Source organism: Castor canadensis, chromosome 14 (genome assembly GCF_047511655.1).
Source record: "Castor canadensis chromosome 14, mCasCan1.hap1v2, whole genome shotgun sequence".
In the NCBI taxonomy this organism is placed as follows: domain Eukaryota; kingdom Metazoa; phylum Chordata; class Mammalia; order Rodentia; family Castoridae; genus Castor; species Castor canadensis.
The window spans coordinates 55,933,417-55,952,454 of record NC_133399.1 but is presented as its reverse complement, the minus strand read 5'-3'; the positions used below and the strand labels follow the sequence as shown (position 1 = coordinate 55,952,454).

Genomic DNA, 19,038 nt, shown 5'->3' with positions numbered 1-19,038 from the left:
AAGAATATCCCAAGAAATAAAAAAGCTATCAGAACTGATAAATGAATTAGGCAAATTTGCACGACATAAGATATTTCTATAGAGAAATCAATAATTTGAAAAATAAAAGGAAATATTTCCATTGACAATTACATCAAAGAGAATGAAATACTAAAATATTTAGGAATAAAGTCAACAAAATGCAAGAGTTTCACACTAAAATAACCACAAAACATTGCTGAAAGAAATAAAGGAAGATCTAAGTATCTATAAGGCATTCTGTGTTCATACACTGGAATGGTGTTCTTGAGATGATGCTCTTCCCAGATTGATCTACAGATTCAACACAACTGCTCTCAGAATCCTGACTGCCTTTATATTTTTGCAGAAACTGAGAAACTGTTTCTAAAATTTGTATGTAAATGAGAGGGGACCAAAATAACCAGACAGTTTTGAAAAGGAAAAACAAACTTGGGAGGGTCAAGCTTCCCAATATCAAAGCTTCCAACAAAACCATAGTTAACAAGACAGGTGGCGCTAACATAAGGCTTGACATATTTAAATAGAATAGCACTGAAAATTCAGAGCTAAATCCTTATATATTTGGTAAACAGATTTTCATCAGTGGTGCCAAAACAACTTGATGGGAGAAAAGAAGTGTCTTCAATAAGTGGTTCTGGAACTGGACAGCCACACGCTGAAGAGCAGAGTTGGATCCCTATCATACACCATATGCAAAAATGAACTCAGCATAAGTCATACACCTAAACATAAGCATTAAAACCATAAAACTCTCAGTAGAAAGCAACAGAGTAAATCTTCATGATCTTGGAATAAGCAATAGTTTCTCGGATATGACACCAAAAGGATACATGACTAAAGGAAAAATAAATGAATTGGACTTTATTAAAATTAAAATATTTTTGCTTCCAAGAAATATTTAAGTGAAAGGACAACACACAGAAAGGGAAAAATATGCTGAGATTATATATGTGATCAGGAACTTGTAACCAGAATACACAAATAACTGTTACAACACAATAAAAAAGAAATAACTCAATTAAAAATAAGCAAAGGATTTAAGTAGTCATTTCTACAAATAAGATATACAAATAACCAATAAGCGCATTGAAACACTTTCGAGGCTGGGGTGTGGCTCAAGCGGTAGATCTCCTACCTAACAAGTAAGCATGATGCCTTGTGTTCAAATCCCAGCTCTGCAAAAACAAACATCAACAAAAAAGTTTGGTATCACTTATCATTAGGGAACTGCAAGTCAGACCCTTAATGAGGTACCTCCCACTAGAATGGTGGTGCTGATGAGGATGTTGAAAACTGACACCTCCTACACCACTCATAGGAATGTGAAATGCTGTGTCCTTGGGAAAAGAGTTTGGCTGTTCCTCAAAAAGTTAAAGTTACTAGGTAACGCAGTCATTCTACTCTCTCTCTCTCTCTATTTCTCTCTCTCTCTCTGCAAATACATATTCTGTGTGTGTCCAAGAAAATTAAAAGTATATTTTCCTACAAAAATCTGTACACTGATACTCATAGCAATACTATCCATAACAGTTAAAAAGAACAAATGACTGTTGAATGATGAATGGATAAACAAAATGAGGTATAGCCACGCAATAGAGACTTATAAGGCCATAAAAAGAACAATGTACTACTGACACATACTGCAATGTAGATAAACTTTGAAAACATTATGCTAAATGAACAAAACTAAACACCAAGGGCCACATAGTGCATTACTCCCTCTTATGAAATGTCCAAAACAGGCAAATCTATAGAAATAGAAAGTAGATCAGTACTTGTCAGAGGCTGGAGTGAAGGACTGGGGATGACTGATAACGATCATGGGATTTCATTTCGGAATTAGCAGAACGTCTTACAATCACACAGTATGATGGATATACAATGTTGTGATGAACTAAAACTACTGAATATGTACCTTTAAAGGATGATTTATATATGTGAATTATATTTCCATAAAGTTGTTTTTAAAACTAGAAAAATTTAAATCATAACTAAAGAAAAATATGATCATGGCTTGTAATATCAATGTGTTAAATATGTTAACTCAATCACAAAAATTTTATAGACTCAATGAAATACCAGCATAAATCCCAATAGTTTGGGAATGAATGGGCTTCAAAAGTTAACTCTAAATATTATATGAAATAATTAGCAGTCAAAAAGCCAAATTTTTAAAAAAGAAGAGCCAAATAAATTTTAAAGGACAAAGTGAAGATGGAGGATTGCCCTACAGCTCTGAAAACATTTCAGTTTATGTTAATCAAAACAGAGAACTATTAGTGCAGACATAGAGGGGATAGAAGAGTTCAGACAGTCTACAGACAGACCCAGACATAACAGACTCTTATCATGAGACAGAATAAGTATTTGACCCTCAGAAAATAGGAAAGGATGGACAAAATGGGCCAAAGTACTAAAAAGAGAATTTGAGAATTCCACATCACCAATAAATATATGAAAATATCAACCACACCCACAGTCAAGGTAATAAAAATAAAGAACATAGTGAAATTCCATTCTATACTTATCAGATTGCAAAACTTCATGTCTGACCACACGATGAACTGGCAAGAACATGGAGCAATGAGAACTCATGTCCTACTTTCAGAAGTGTAATTTGAACTATTGATTTAGTTATTAATAGTAATAAATAGTTAAGTTGTTCCATTTTTTTAGAATGTGTCATAGAGACTATTGTTGAATTTATGCTGAAAGGAAGTAGAAAATAATGCTTCTAACAATGCTTTTTGATAAGAAAAACTGGATATAACCTGTATTTCTATCAATAGACAATGTCTATCTTGTTGACTACTAAATTCTCATCATTTAGAATAGTGCTGACACATTGTAGTTGCTCAATATATATATTTGTTGAGTCAGTAAATCAGCATCAAAGAAGACCAGCTTGCAGAGATATTCCCAGGTCCCTTCCATTCATCAGAAATCTGAGTGGAAGAAGAGGACTTTCACCAGAACGTTCCACATTGCCTTGTAGGCTAGCACAGTCAGTATTCACCTTTTCACAATCTTGCAGTTTGTGATTTATCTCCCTTACAGCAAAGACAGAGGAAGAAGCCTTCTTACAGATACTCATTTTCCTGCCTCACTTTATTTCAACCAAAAATAGCCTTTCTAGCCCTCGGGAGAAAATAATTTGCTTCCAAAACAGTAGCCTTCATTGCCTACTAAGAAATATTTTCCAGCAGAATATATCTCCATCAAGCTGAACACATTTTAAAAAATTTGACACAGTTATAGCTCCTTAATTATTACATCAGGTGCCAATATTCCTGGTGTCATATTTGCCAATGTTCATAAATTTACAGTATAAGTCACTGCTAGTTGGATCATTCTGGAACTACAGCTCCCCAAGTCACAACTGGAAAACTTCTATGGGGACATCAATGCTAGAAGGCCTCCCTGACCCAATCTTTCAGAATGATCAATTTTAGTTGCCAGCATGAAATCTCAAACTGATCCCAGTGTCTCTTACTGGGTGCAGAGAGTCGCAGTCTGATAAAATTCAAGCCATTTACAAGTCATCAACGTGACCCATCTGGCTAAAAAAGACTATGTGGGATCACATTGACAATTAGAAGATTTAGTTGTGGCTGTAAGAGCTGCTGCATGGCCTGGAATTAATCCCGAACTTGAGAAGGCAATAGAGTGGAGCATGTGCCTGGCTAGCCAAGGGAAATGATTAAGAAGTTTGGAGCCCTCGCCCATATTTCTTTCTCAGGGAACAAAACATCTCAGTTTTGATCTGCATCTTCTCCAGATGGCTCTTGATTACAGTTGATTATAACTCCTCTTGCGTCAACCAGAACTCTATGCCAGTTCATTGCAAAACACTAATGACCAGACGTTATGACTTCTGAGCATGGATCTGCATTCATCTGTGGATATGTCTCTGAATTAATTCAGTACTCAAATAGTTGTACTACAAAGGTATTGTAGAAATTCTTAAATGAATTGTTGGAAGAGAATAGCTATGAAGAATTGACAGGTGTCTCATTTCAGTTTTAACAATTGGAGTCATTCTTATTGAATTGCTGACGAGGAAATGTCTCATATCTAGCCTTTTATTCCCAGTGAACACAATCAAGAATATATTTTAAATGTTCCTTAAGAAAGCTTTCTGTACCTTATTTATTATCATTTTTGCCACCAAAGAGGGAATTGTAGGAACCATGGGATTTGAATCAAGGTGTAGGCTCCCTCCACCAAAGTTATGTGAAAGTTAGTAAAGTACAAAATCCAGAATCAGACAGACCAAAGTGCAAAGTCATGATAAGTGCAAAGTCATTGAACATCTACTATTTGTTAGATACTTTAGATAATTTATCTTTAATCCACACATCACTACAAAATAGTAAGGAAATGAGTTCAAAAAGATTAAGTAATTTACCCAATGTCACACAGTTAGGAAGTAGAAGTTCTGTCAAGTTCAAACCCAGATCCATCTCCCCCAAAACACATTCCATTTGAGTGAATTATTCTCCAAAATGGCGGTACTACCCATCGACCCCTTCTAAGTATTGTTCAACTAAAGCACCCATTTGAAAGTAATCCTTAGATGCTTTCTCCTATGAGTTGCTTGCTTTCAACAAGTGTGTTGGTGCCTCTGGCCAAGCTGATTGCAGTAGCGTTGATCTGCTGCCCCCAGATTGGCCAAATCGGGCAATCTAAGGTTGAACAGTGTCCTACACCAAAAAGTATTGCCCAGAAAGGATGGTGCCAATTCACTTGAGCCAATCAAACCCCCCTCTCTTGCACTAAAACAAGACACAGAGGGACAAAGAGTTGACAGCCAGTTAAGGGGGTAGGCAGAATGCTTAAAACACACAGAAAGAAGACAAGCCATGAGAGCCCAGGAGAAAGCAGAATCGATGAGGACGCGAAGGTGCGAGTCAACCAAAACAAACATACAGAAAGTGGGAGGACCAGAGAGTCAGTTGTTGTGACCTAAGTGTTGGAAGTAGAACGAAGATATTGAGTCACCATCATTATAAGGAACCAACAAATGCCACAGAGCTGAGGGAGTCTGAGAACGTAATGACTAGACCTTCATCTTTATAGTTCCCAAATTCTGTTCCCATGCCGTTGAGGCCAGCTATAAGACTCCTTCTGGTACACTGTGACAGCTTGTCTCATTTCTTGCATATGTATCCTTGCTCTGAGTCCTCATTCCTTGAAGCCACCAAGTTGACCAAAGAAGAAAAGCTAATGCATGCACCCGCTTTTCCTTACATCAGACACCTCTCATTGCTGAGCAATTGCAAAGTCGTTTCCTGCTCCCAGTCTGCAACCTGGCCAGGGAAGCAGCTGAGGAATTGAGCCCCGAGTCCTTGCTGGCATTCAGGAGATGACTTCTGGGGTACAGAAGTTTCATTTTTTGTGCAACACAGAGACAACCTCAAAGCGGTGCTAGAAGACAAGCAAGGAAGCAGTGGGTCCCCAGTTTGCTTTTCTTTCTTTCTGAGAACAAAGGCAGCTGTTACATTCAGATTCCTGAATATGTGAGCTGTAGAGATGTGTGCTCAGCCTGGCCTTGGGAGTTTTCCTGAATCCATTTCTGTCCTCAAAGTATTCTGCTTGCCCCTAAGTGCTCCTTGCTATACCTACATAACCTAAATTCAGGGAAGAAATTTCTGGTGGGAAATAAGGTTGAAAGAATGGAGATGTGCAAGAGTCAGAAACTCCATCCAAGACCTGGCAAAGGGGACCTTTACTAAGTAATGTGCTCCTATCAGCTGTGGGATTCACCTTAAAAGAGATGAAGAATCTGCCTCCGTCCTGACTCGATTCCAGAGCGTCTGCCAGTGACTCACTCAGACACAAAGCAAGTCATTCAAACTTTTTTTGAACATCAAAGGCCTTCTGGGTGACCTTGGAGGAGGGAAAGAGAAACTGGGAAGCTCTGAGCCCCAGTGTTGAACTGTGTTATAAAGATCAAACAGGACGTAATGTCTCTCTTTATTTCTTGACTCCAAGGGTCTTCGAAGCTGGGAAGTCAGGGAGGAATGCAGGTGTCTGTCTTCCTTTGGGGAGACAAAATGTCATAAAAATATAACTCATCCCAAGGAAATCCTGCTAAGGATTTCCATTTTTCCTGTTCTGGAAGTAGCTTTTCTTCTGAGAAGTCTCATGACCCATGCCTTACCTTGTCCTTTCATAACCCTTGCTCCCTTCTCCACCCCAAGGGTCCCTGCCTCTGTCATCTGAGTCACTTGAGACTTAGACTCAGCACAATGCAAGGCCTAGAGATGGCAGTAATAAGTATTTTTAGAATATGACAGTAATAAAGAAGTGAATGAGTGTCTAACTGTCTCATTGCTAGAGTACAATCACTCTATTTGCAACAATTCATCCTTTTGTTTGATTTTAATAAATACATCCCATATACAGACCTGTGCCGGTAGGGGGGAACAGAGCAAAGTTAGGCATCACATCTGCTCTCAGGAGCCTCCCATATACCTAAAGAGATGACACATGGGCCCACTTGTGGCAATGTGTTGGAATTCTCCAACTATTGCCTTGGAAACACAATTACCAATGCAATTTTCCCAAAGCCCACTTGTAGGGCTTCTGATGCATATAGGACCCTCCCAAAAATAATAATTTGGACCCAAATGTGGTTCAGAGGCTGATATACACCAACCCACTCGTGGAGAAATACTGGCTTGTGGGAAAATATCCTCATTAGGCAGGTACTGAAGACCTTGCCTGATCTTTTCAATGATCTTTCCTGTTAGCCCTGAAAATCTTTCCTTCTCCCTCTCTACCTCCACCTGCATGGGCCACTGGTGACTCGGAGCCCTGGGCCGCAATTGCTTGAATGGCCCACTAGGTCCGGGAGCAGGCATTTTTGGCAGATTGGTAGAGAAGACTCGGGCAGAGTAAGTAACATTCTAGGACAACCGAACACATCCCTCCTTTCCAGCCCTGCACAAACTCTTGTAGGCTTTCCTAAGGGAAGAAAGAGCTAGGTGTAACGAGCTGGGTGTCAGAAGCTAACTGGGTGGATTTCGTCCCCACAGGTCTTCTCTGAGTCTTAATGGGGAGCAAGAAATCTGAATGAAACTCAGAGGCCCATCTTGTGGAAGCTTTATAATCATTAGGGAACAGCAGCACTCCTTCAGGACACTCAACACCTCAAGAGAAGGAAGTGACTTCCACTGTCCACCCTGCTCAGGCCACCACATGACAGCCTATGCTGGTGGAAGCACTAGGCAAAGCCTGTGCTCCTCCAGGCAGGAGACGGATGCTGTTTAATTCATTGACACCCTTATATGAAGCCTACCTAGAACTACTTCCTCCTTTTCCCTTAATGTGTTCTTCTTAACTCCACCACCGAATCTTTGATTTGTTCTTTTCCTTGCCTCAAATAGCCTCTAGTCTCCTTTTCATTCATCCTTTTACTTCTCTAAACATTTTCTGTAGCCAATCATTGCAAAGCATTGAATTCTTGGTAGAGTGATTCTGCCACTTGTTGTCCTGTCTCTTCTGACTCTTGCTCACACTGATTTGTTTCCTTGTATGGTTTATGATTTGGGATTATTAACTCATGTTTGGTAAGGTGCCTTACGGTGCCAAGTGGGAACCACTTTGGGTTAATTTTGTAACTTGAATTTTCCTGTATCATGCATATGGTATCAATTAAAACCCTAATCACATGTGAAGGTAGGTGTCTTAGTCTGCTGCGCTGCTACAACAAAATACCTGAGACTGGGTATATTTATTTTTCACAGTTCTGGAGGTCTGGAAGTCCAAGGTCAAGGGACCAGCATATTTGGTTGTCAGGTGAGACCACACCCTTCTGAAATTCAGAATGCTGTGTCTTCACAAGGTAGCACAGCCAAAGAGCAAGCTAGTGGCTGCGTGAAGTGTCTTCTATAGAGGCCTTAATCCTATTAACAAGGGAGGAGCCCTCGTGGCCTAATTACCTCTTAAAGTTCCCATCTCTTGACACCATTCCATAGGCAATATCTGAATTTTGGAGGAGACACACTTGAACTGTAGTATAGGCCCACTCATAGCAACAAACTCAAATTTCTTTTTCATGAAAGCTTAACCTGATGAATCAAGTTTCCCTGTCTGTTTTCCTTTGCCCAGGACCTCATTTCTCCCAGCCCCCACCTTTCCTGGAAATCCTGTTTTATGTGAATATGCCCTCTAATTCAATCTTTTCACCTTGTATGAAAAGATCAGCAGATCCACAAAAAGCACTGAAACCTAAGAAGCATAGGAAATATACAAAGTAAAAACCTTACAAAACAGCAGATTTCCAACATTTTAGGTCTGACTACAAAAATTCTATAGGACTAGAATATGCCTGGAACAAATGACCTACTAAAAACAAAATGTTGACTGGAAAAAAAAAAACTGTTGACTGAGTTGTAACTAGAACAGCTACCAAAAGTCGCCAGTTGACAGCTATCTTGGCTATCTGTTTTGGCATTGTCCTCCTGACATTTTTGTTGGTGTCTTGTCCCACCATGCCCAGCAGGCCTGGGCTTTGCCAGATAGTCTTGTTCTACAAGAGCAAACAAATTTCCTTTGTTTCTTTTCCCTCTTTCCTGACATTTGTAACAGAGTTATGGGGCCCAAATCAGGAACTGAAGAAGGAGCCAGGGTAACTTGAAGGTTTGCCTCCTTCCTCCAAGCTGGCTTGGACCTACACCTTAAGCACTCATTGGAGCTATTAGAGGCCTCACTTGCAGGGTCTTGGCAGTGGGCTGGACTGGGAATAACGGGGAAAGAGCTCATAGATTTATCTATGGCCACACCATCGAGAGGCAAAAGGAGTTCACTTGTGAGAAGGCAGGCTCCTCCAGGCATGGGGTCCTGACTCCTTTGGGAGTAGTGGGCCCTTCCTTGCTGACATGACCTCTTTAAAGCCTTGCTTATGGCCTGCACAGGTCCCCCATCACTGCACAGATTCTGTCCTCCTAGGGGTTCCTGGACACTCTGCCAGGAATGGGGCACCCTGGCACTGCACTCACTGTGCCACACTCATCTCCATGCAGCACCTATTTCTCATGCCCTCTCCCAAGTCCCATCATTTCATTGTTCCACCACTTCTGATTTACTCAATTATGAGTTCTGAAACATATTTGTTTGTGTTTCTTACAGGGTCAAACACAGGTGTTAGAACATTTCTTGAACATTCCAGTCATTGTTCATAGGATGTTGTACCATCTACCTAGAGGAGTCTGGGCAATCATAAAGGCTTAATTTGCATAGTGTTCTTTCTCAAGAATCGAACTGTATACTTTTCAGGTAAATCAAGTAGCCAAAATGGGTCCATCTGTATTTTATCTAGTTATTAAGAATAACAAACATTAAATCAATGACAAAATTTGCAATTCAGATTCCCCTAAAATACAAAGGGCATAGCAAAATTAAGAGACCAAACTCCAATAGAAAAATGGTTAAGGAATATAAGCAGTTTTCAGAAATGGAAATAAAAATGTATGTTAGGAAAGTATGTACAACCTCACTCATAATAAAAGAAGAACAACTTAAAACTGAATCATCTATTATTTTTCTCCTTTCACAGATCAAAAATTTTGATAGCATACATTTTGGTGACTTTGAGAGTGAAGGTGAGGGGAAACAGGCACAATGCTCTTCACTCAGACCACTTCTGCAGAACGGCGCTCCCAAGCACAATCTCACTTCCAAAGGGAACTTGACAGTTAGACTCATTCCAAAGGAGGCTGGCTGGGCTGCTCAGCATGGAAAGTGTACCATGCTTCCCATTAAGCCAAGTAATGGACAGGAAAGAGATCATAAGATAGGGGCCTGGTCCTCAAGATGCCTGCTGCCCAGTAGAGACTATAAAACTCACAGAAAGTGGCTGCCATATAAGGTATAACATGAGACAAGATTTGCACAGATGACATACCATGGAAGTTCACAGGAAGGAAAGTCTTCAACCAGCTGGAGGGATGAAGAAGGTTTTGTAAAAAGTAGTAAAATACAAGGTGGGTATTGAGGGAGAAAGAAGGGAAGAGTCTGAAGTAAACAGAGAGGAGCATTGGGCAGCCTGGCTTGACTGGAACGCACAGTGGCCAAGAGCTGGGTGGGGATGAACCTAAGAGAGACACAGGTGGGGTCTGTAGTGACCACTGCTGTGTGCATCGCCTTTTAGGTTTATGGCCCTCTTTCCTGTGACTTGCCATTTGACCTTCACAATGACCCATGACTTAGAAATTTTCAGATGAAGTTTAGAGATTTGAAATCACTCACCCAAGGTTACCCAGGGGCAAAAGCTGGTTTTAAAGTTAGGAAAATACACAGTACTTTGCAATGGGAGGAACTAAAATACCATAAATGTGTGCTTATTATGTTCCCAATGCCTGGGGCTAGTTTTAAAAGTTTGTTCCTACATAGTTTTAACATTCCCCAGGAGTAAATAATTTTCCAATAGTAATTTGCATTGTAATCATTTCTTCCATTTAAATTTCTTCAGGAAAGTACCACGTTAAACTTCAGCCTTTGCTCACTTAAGTCACCCAAATTCTGAACTGCTGGTGATTGAATAAAAGGGTCTTAAAGTATAGTTCTTTATGCCAGGTCACCTCTGCCAAGCTTTATAATCGTCACAGATACTTTTTAGCTTGTTTGTGGTGCCTGTTATTACAGTCCTTCTCTCTTCCCCCTCCCATATGCCCTTTCCCTCTCTGTTGTTGCTGTTTTGTTTTTAATGAGGATTAAAGGAATAAGGATGAAAGAAATGAATTAATTACTTTATTACTCTTAGGCTGGAATTCCTCCCAAAAAGTCCAGTGAGGTTGATACAATTGAACTGGGCCAATAGGTGCCTGTCAGTATCAGGCAGTGGTTTGCTTTTGTTTCTGCTTTCCTATTTGTTTTCTTGTTTGTAAGTAGAGTGTTGGTTGTGTTTGTTCTATTTTGTTGTTTTGTTTTGGTTTTGGTGATACTAGAGTTTGAACTCAGGGCATCAAGCTTCCTTCCTTGACTCAAACTCTACCACTTGAGCCACTCTGCCAGCCATGTTAGGTATTTTTTAGATATTGTCTCTTTAACTATTTTCTTAGCTGGCGTTGAACTGCAGTCCTCCTGATCTCTGCCTCCTGAGTAGCTAGGATTACAGGCAAGCACCACTGGTGCCAGACCTATTTTATTTTGCTTTTGTTTAACTTCTCTTTGTTTAGGACTGGGGAGGGTTACTAAACAAATCACTACCTCAGAGAAAGTCCTTGTTTTCTCTCAACTCCTAAGGGAGGACCCCTATCCTATGTTGACAGTGACCTCACCATCTCATGGGTGCTCTGAAGATGTCTACTAAATGAGAGAAACAATGTTCACAGGTGTGAACCTAGAACTTTCTAGAGCCCCATGCTCTAGGGCACCCTTCATTTTGTTGTATAGTGAAAGACAGTTGAGGGCAGGAACTCTGATCAGCTCACCACCATTTCCCTCACCAAGCCTAAGTGAGCATATATACAGTTCTCACTATTTGAGATAGCCATGTTCTATGAAATCACCAGAAACACTGAACTGCTGAATACCAACCATGGCTGGTAGAGGCAATACAGGGTTAGGGTCATGACATTCCATCAACTAACTGATACATAACCTCATTATGTCCATTTCTGTTTAAAGGCATCTTGTCCAAAATATCTAGTTTATTCATTAACATACTGAACTGCACTACAACTCACCCCTGGACGAAGCATATCTAACTGATAACCATTTTCTCTGGAAAATGCCGCTTGGGCTTCGGCACACTAGACAGTATTTCAGCACTATTTGTGGGGCACTTGCAACAGCCAAAACACTTTAAAGAATGGCACTGCATAGACCACGAAGAGAACAGAGCATCACCTTGTTTGGCCTCGGCTGGGAAGATGCACATTAGAAGGCCCAACAATTTTTGACCACTCGGCATCAGCAAATAACCAGCAAAGGGCCCTGACTGTTGATATGGGTTATAAATAAGTTTTAGCAGCTAGGCAAACTTGGAAATATGGAACCTGTGAGAAATAAGGGTCAACTGAATACTGAAAACACATACACATATGTGGGGTGTGTGTGTGTGTGTGTGTGTGTGTGTGTGTGTGTGACTTGTTGAAAGAAGGGAGGATTCTGTGGGTCAGGCAATGTCAGGGATGCTTACAGATGGATCAGAGCCACTGCTAGTCCTTCATACAAATTAGATAGTGGTAGCCCTACTGGCAGCCTCTACTTGGCCGCACAGGACTCAAGGAGCCCACAGCACAGTCACCACCTTCAAGCCAAAAAAGGAAAACTTCTCTCTTCAGGAGAACGAGCCTTCGAGCCTTCAAGCCTTTGAGCCAGTACCTGGGCTTGGCAAACAGAGCACAGTCAGGATTTCAGGGACATTCAAACTGCAGAGTCAGATTTGGTGACCTCAAAAGAGAAGGCCAGCATCATCCTGGAGCAGAAATTAATCCTTCAAACGGGTCCTGTCAAGGAACATCCAAGGGGCCTCCATGTTAGCATTTCCAGTCTCTGACCATGTTTCTCTCTAGGCTTTAGATTTCTTTACAAGCCCCTGGATTGGTTTCCTAGCACTATAGTTCCCAATTACCACAAGCTGCTTAAAATAGCAGAAATCTATTCTCTTCCATAGTTCTGGAGGCTACAAGTCTAAAATGAAGGTGTGAACAGGGCAATGCTCCCTGTGCAGGCTCTAGGAAATCTCTTCCATTACCTCCATGGTCCAGCTTCTGGCAGCTCCTGACAATCCTTGGCATTCCTTGGCTTGTAGCTGCATCACTCAATCTCTGCCTCCATCTTTACATGGCCTTCTCCCTCTGTATATATCTCTATATGTTCTCTCCTCTTCCTATAAGGATAGTCACTGGATTAGGGCCCATTCTTAGTCTAGTAGACCTCATGGTAACTAATGTAACTGTAAAGACTCCATTTCCAAATGAGGTCAATTCTAAATTTCCATTAAAACATGCATTCTAGTGAACAATATCTAACCCACTACCACCCCATAATTGAAGTCTGGGGAAACACAATTACACAGGATGTTTACAGTTACCTGATATCCTTTGGCCAGAGCTCTGGATTGCTTTGATGATCTCCATATTGTATTCCCCTCATTTTGAGGGTCTCTTTACTCTGTGTCTTCTCTATCTAGGGTTTGGGTCAAAGAGAGTAAATGAAAAAGAGAAAGAAAACTAAATAACAACCACAAGAAAAAAAACCCAAAATATTTCACCTTGAACGTTCATGCAAATATGCACAATCTCATTAACAATATCTTAAAGTTTGCTGTGACTCAAGGGCAAATTCCAGGGAATACCGATGGTCTGAGCTTTCGAATTGCATCTGGGACAAAACAGGTTAGATATTAATGACCCTTTTGACCACATTTTCCATGAACTCAGGAAAACGGTCTTGCCTTCATGACACTGTGTCTGACACTCTGTAAGAGAACACAGCCATCAGTCCACTCTCAGCATCAGAAGCTGGACCATCATACTAAAACAAGCCTACCTGGTGCAGGTAGAATCTACCTACAGTGATCCCTAAAGGGGTTCTTTAGTCTAAGTCTCTTTGACAACAGCAATGTAATTTTTGAGAATGATTAAATTCACCACCCTGTTTAATAATAACAGATATAGTTTACTCTCTAAGCTTTTTGAAATGTTTAGCTCTTTCTCCTTCCCCTATCAGGCCATGTATTTCAGATAGACTTAACTCTTTCCCAACTCCCATGAACCAGGCCTGGCAAATTAGAGCACTGAATTCTCTCAGCCACAAGATTGAATGATGGATAGGTGTCAGACATAGTCAGAGTCACTGAAAACAATGCAACTTTTGCAGAACTTTGTGGAGAAGGACATAGCTATTCCTCATGAGTTTATGGAGACACTGTGAGCCATACTGCCAACATGGAATTACTTGGGAATGAAGCTGAGATGAGGAGAATTGCAAGAATAGTTGAGACTGAGACTTAAAGATATCAGTTGAGTGCCAGATCAACACATCACTGGACTTCCAGTTACCTGAAACAGTAATCCTTTTTGTCAGTTTGAGTTGGATTTTCTGAAATTTGCAAAGAGACTGTCTTGACATAGCATGGTACAACCAGCCATGAAGGATGTGTGTGATGACTCACCTCAAAGCTCCCTTTCCTCCTCACTAGCATGAAGGACAACACTCTGAATCCGTGTGATCACCTGGATCACAGGCCAGGTCTTTTTCTCTTTGTCTCACATTGCTGTTGTCACATCCTGTCTTTTCTTCATTTGAGACCCTGATTGTTGATAATCAACAATTCTGTCTTTGCTTATATACCAGGCATCTAAAATCAACTCCAACCACAGCTTGGGTGGCCATGGAAAATATAATGCTTTAGGTTTGCCTACAACAAGTCTGATTGTTCCTCTCTAGAGTCCCCACTCACTGACGAGAAAGAAAATATTAACTAAAACTGTTTAAACTTACTCTGATCCAATCATGCAAACAGCTTTTTAAGGAAATACACAAACTCATTTGGATAAAAATTCTCTGTTACAAAGACAAGACTCTCCTTCCTCCTACTTCTCTCATAAGATGATCTGAGGGGCAGACAGGGAGGCTGAGAACAAAGGGATTTGCTAGTTCTGTGTCAGTGAGGACAGATCCAGTGTCTGGATACTATCTTTGTCCACCCAAGAGTTGTTTGCTTTGCTCTCCCTCTGCCCTGAAGTCTGCAGTGTCTCTCCAGGGCTGACCCTGCAAATCTTGGTTGGAAACTGGTATCCACTTCAAACTGCCTTGACCTCACCTTGGCTGTCCCTGGCACTTTGACCAAACCAACATCTTGTTCACTGCCCTGGAAGCCCAGCACTGGCCTCTGCGGTAAGTCACCTCCACCTGCTGTGATGAATACTGTGGTGGGACCTTTACTGCTACTTCAGTGTCCACCCACATGGTGACAAAAGGCAGCTTCAAAAGGAAAGCCCCCAGGCCTACCAGGACCACCCTTGCCACACAGGTTGACATGGTGTCCCCAGACTGATTTGTGGCAAATTGCTTTCAGTGTCACCTTCATCTCACCTGCAGTTTGGTTCCTCCCCAGCCTAAGCCTGGAAAGGACCATTAAGCAGACCAGCTATTTGCCAGTTCTCACCTTTCCCCTCCTTCTTCTGCCTCCATCCTTCATGCTGAAAAAGGGCCTTTTATTTTTGCTTTCCTTATTTTTATGGTTTGAATCTAAAAATGTCCCGTGAAGGCTCATGTGTTAAAGACTGGTTACCAGCTGATGACCTTTTGAGAGGCAATTGGATCGTAAGGGCTCTAACTTCATCAATGGATTAATCCACTGATGAATTCATGACTGAATGGATGAGTAGGAAGTGGGAGCTGGTTAGAGGAAGTAGGTCACTGGAGATGTGCCTTTGAGGGGCATATCTTGTCCCAGCCCCTTCCTCTGTCTATCTCCACTTCCTGGCTATCATGAGATACAAGCCTTGCTCCACCATGATGTTTCTACCTTACCACAGGCCCACAGTGATGGAGCCAGCCAATCATAGGCCGAACCCTCTGAAATAGTGAGCCAAAATAAATCTTACCTTCCTTAAGTTATTTCTCAGTTATTTTGTCACAACCTAATAAAGTGACTAATTCACCTTCTTCACACCTTTTTTCCCCTCTGACTCTGCTAAGCCTGTCTCCCCTTACACTATGAAAGACATTTTTCAGATGAGCCACCCAGGGTTAGTTGCTGAGATGTCACAATTTTTTTTCAAGACAATAGCCTGACTTGCACAGCTATCTTACTGTTGTAATATCAAATTTGAAAGGCTGAATATCAAGTTGTACTCCCACTTTGAATTTCTTAAATCACTTTTCTTATTCCCTCCCACCCCTAAACAGAAGAATGTTTAGGGCAGAGAAGTCCAAAAGGACTTTCTTCATGGCTGCACATTCTCTTCCATGTGTCCTTCCATGTGGCAGCCACTTGCCATGTGTGGCTAAGGAGCACTTGAAATGTGACCAGTGGGCTAAGACACTGACTTCTTTTTATTTCATTTCAATTGCTTAAGTCAGCTGAGAATTATGGTTACTATACTCAACAGCACCAAACTAGAGTACAGGTACACTCAGCAGAGCTCAAGAGAAAGGCACGGTCATTATCATAAAATATGTCTTCCCATTCCAGTTGGGAATGGCCATGCCACTCTGCATCCTGTCCCAGCCCAAGTGCTCTATGTGCTCAGATACTTTGCGCCTGAGACTTATCCATCTTCACCCACAGACACGGCTGCTGACATTTATCTTGGCAGCATCGCAATGCTAAAATCTCTTGTGACAGATACATGCTATTTCCAAGAAACAGCCCCTTACTTTCTTATACAGAAATATTACTTGTTTTCCTTTGAGAGTTTTCCCCTTAGCAATCAGCAGAGGCCAGCACCTCAGGAGCCTTCAGGGGGGAGGTCAGTGAACAGCAGGAAACGACTCCACAAGACTCCTGCTCCCTGCTCCGGGAGGTCACAGGAAAGGGCAACCTCTCAGTTTGGCATATTTTCTTTGGGAAGTGTCTGTCATCCAGGCCTCTTTTGAGAGTCTATTTGCCTAAGCTCAGCTGAGTGCTGGGGTGCTTCTGTGTATATTCATGGAGGCTGCATTATAAGACAATCGAAAAGAGCTGGGAAGGCCTCAGAAAACCCGAGAAAGCCCCTACCTTAGCCCTAGCTCTGAGTTCTAGATCGGCAATGTCACCATGCTGTGCAACTGGATTTGTCCAGTGTGAAGGGAAAGGAAGGGAGGCGAAAGGTAGAGACAGACAGCATGCTAGTCATCTCTGCATCACTACAATAAAAGACTTGAGATGGTCAAAGTTTTACTTTGGCCCCAGTTCTCAAGGTTTCAGTCCATGATCAATTGGATCCATTGTTTTCGGTGTGTGGTAAAGCAGTACACTATGGAAGAAGTGTGTGGTGGAGCCAAACCACTTACCTGATGCCTGGGAAGCTAATGAGAGGAGGGGTTGGGGTCCCACCATCTCCTTCAAGGGCACACCCCTAGTGACCTCTAGGCCTCACCTCTTATAGTTTCCATCACCTCCTAATACTACCACATTGGGAACCAAACCTTTAATACATGGAGCTTTGGGGAAAGAGTTTAGATACAAACTACATCAGGCAAGGAGAGAAAAGCACCCACCACAGCCCGCAGTGTGGTTAAAAGAAGGATCATTCTGCAATACCATGCTGGTTGGGAGGGTGAGTGATTGTCAAGAGCAACAATCAAAAGTGATGTTTGTAAGGTGGACAGGGTGGCACACATGTGTACTTTAGCTACTTGGGAGGCAGAGGTAGGAGGATCACTGTTGGAGGCCAAGCAAAAGCATGAGACCCTATCTGAAAAACAAACTAAAAGCAAAAAGACCCGGTGTGGCTCAAATTTATACACAGTGCTTGCTTAGCAAACGCAACACCCTGAGTTCAATCCCCAGCATCACCACACACACACACACACACACAAAAGTAACATTTGCACAGTTTTCTAGCACTTTCTTCAACTTGAATCTCTAACACAGTCAGCCTCATCAATGTGATTGTGAGAAGAGAAAGCTGGTCTCAGCAGGGTTCAATACCCTATTTGATGTCACATGTAAGGAATTAATGGGAAGGTGACCGTCTCCAGAATCCATCTTGGCTTGGAGCTAGGGATAGGTACAGCCACAGAGGAGACAGGGCCAGGCATAACATGCTGGAGGGCAGAAGGGAGAAATCATTAAAAAAACTTACAGGACCTGAGCACCCCATATTGTAAGTCCGAGGCAGCACTGAACTTGACATGACTTAAAGCCATCAGTTAACTTTGGCCATCACACAGCCAAGCACAGCAGCCCTTGGGTAGAAGCACTCATGATCACACACTTCTGACCCTTTATGGTCACACAACATTTTTCAGTTGTCAAGCCATTTGTATGTGCCTGACCTGATCCCCTGTGACTGTGGGAGGGAGTCAGGGTGAGGAAGTTCTTACCTCCACCATGTGAAGGAGAAAGCTGCCGTGGAGCAGGATTTGGAAACTTGCTCACTTTTGATTCAACTCTTGAGTGACTGGTGAAGATTTTAGTCTGTGTGTCTTGATTCTGTGTCCATGTGGTTTCCTCTCCAGGCATGTTCTGCTGCAGTCCCTCCAGGGAGGGGCTGCTTGTCCCACAGTTCAGCATTTGTCACTCTGCTGTACCTGTGTTCTCTCTGATCTAGAAGAAGTCCAGAGAAGCCTGAGAGCATCACCTAACCAGTGCCCCTCCTCCAACCAGCCCCAGATGGGGACTAATGTATGTCAGCAAGAAGCCCAGCCTGGGCCAGGCCAGCCCACCCATCTGCTGGGACCTGTCTCTATTAGTCATCACATTCTCTTCCCTCAGGACTGCTGCAGAGCTCTACTCAGACAGACTGCCGGGACCCATGACCTACAGCCAAACGCTGGACAAGAAGCAACACTGTTTGCAGAAAAGAGCCCTGACAGGCCTTTACCATCCCCTGAAGATGACAACCTTCCAAGGCACTTCCTCCCTCCTCTGCCCAGTGCCCCCAAGTCTTGGGAGCCTGTCACAGTGGGACTCAGCTCCGTTGAGGCTGCTTCCTGCAACCCAGGCAGCCCCATGGCCTGCAGAGCAGCTGCCTCCCGGAAGAAGGCAGCTCTTTTCCTGGGATGTGCTCCTCAGGGCCAGTGTTCTAGGAAGAGAAGCAGGTTTCCAAGGGTCCTGTTGGCTCTCGTGCCACACATGCTCTAAGCCCAGCTTCTCTGGACCTGGGAGACTTTCTGCAGCCACCACCCTGGGCCCATCCTTCTTACAGGAGGCCTACAGGAAGGGGAAGGAAGGAACTGGCCCTGGTGACAAGGAGGCCAGTTGATGCCCACCCTGCCCTATTAGTGACCACCAGCAAGCCACTCCAGTCTGCTCCTCTACTTCTCTGCCCTCAGGTCTTCATCTGCACAAGGAGAACAGACATGCTAACCTTGTAGCTCACATTCATTCATGCATTCATTGAGCACCTA

At 42.4% G+C, this 19,038-nt stretch overlaps 1 protein-coding gene across 2 annotated transcripts in view; it reads right to left on the bottom strand.

Annotated features, from left to right (window-relative positions):
• Nucleotides 1-19,038, bottom strand: part of Sfrp1 (secreted frizzled related protein 1) — a 136,675-nt gene that overhangs the window by 24,695 nt on the left and 92,942 nt on the right. The window contains exons 5-8 of one of the 2 annotated variants that reach the window (XR_012441436.1): nt 18,013-18,235; nt 13,067-13,161; nt 12,728-12,862; nt 12,352-12,479 (exon numbers count right to left, since the gene is read on the bottom strand). The exons of the other annotated variant lie outside the window; for it this stretch is intronic. The gene's annotated coding sequence lies outside the window, so the exon portion shown is untranslated. Of the gene's footprint in view, nt 1-12,351; nt 12,480-12,727; nt 12,863-13,066; nt 13,162-18,012; nt 18,236-19,038 lie in introns of those variants that run through there. 2 annotated transcript variants of the gene reach the window in all.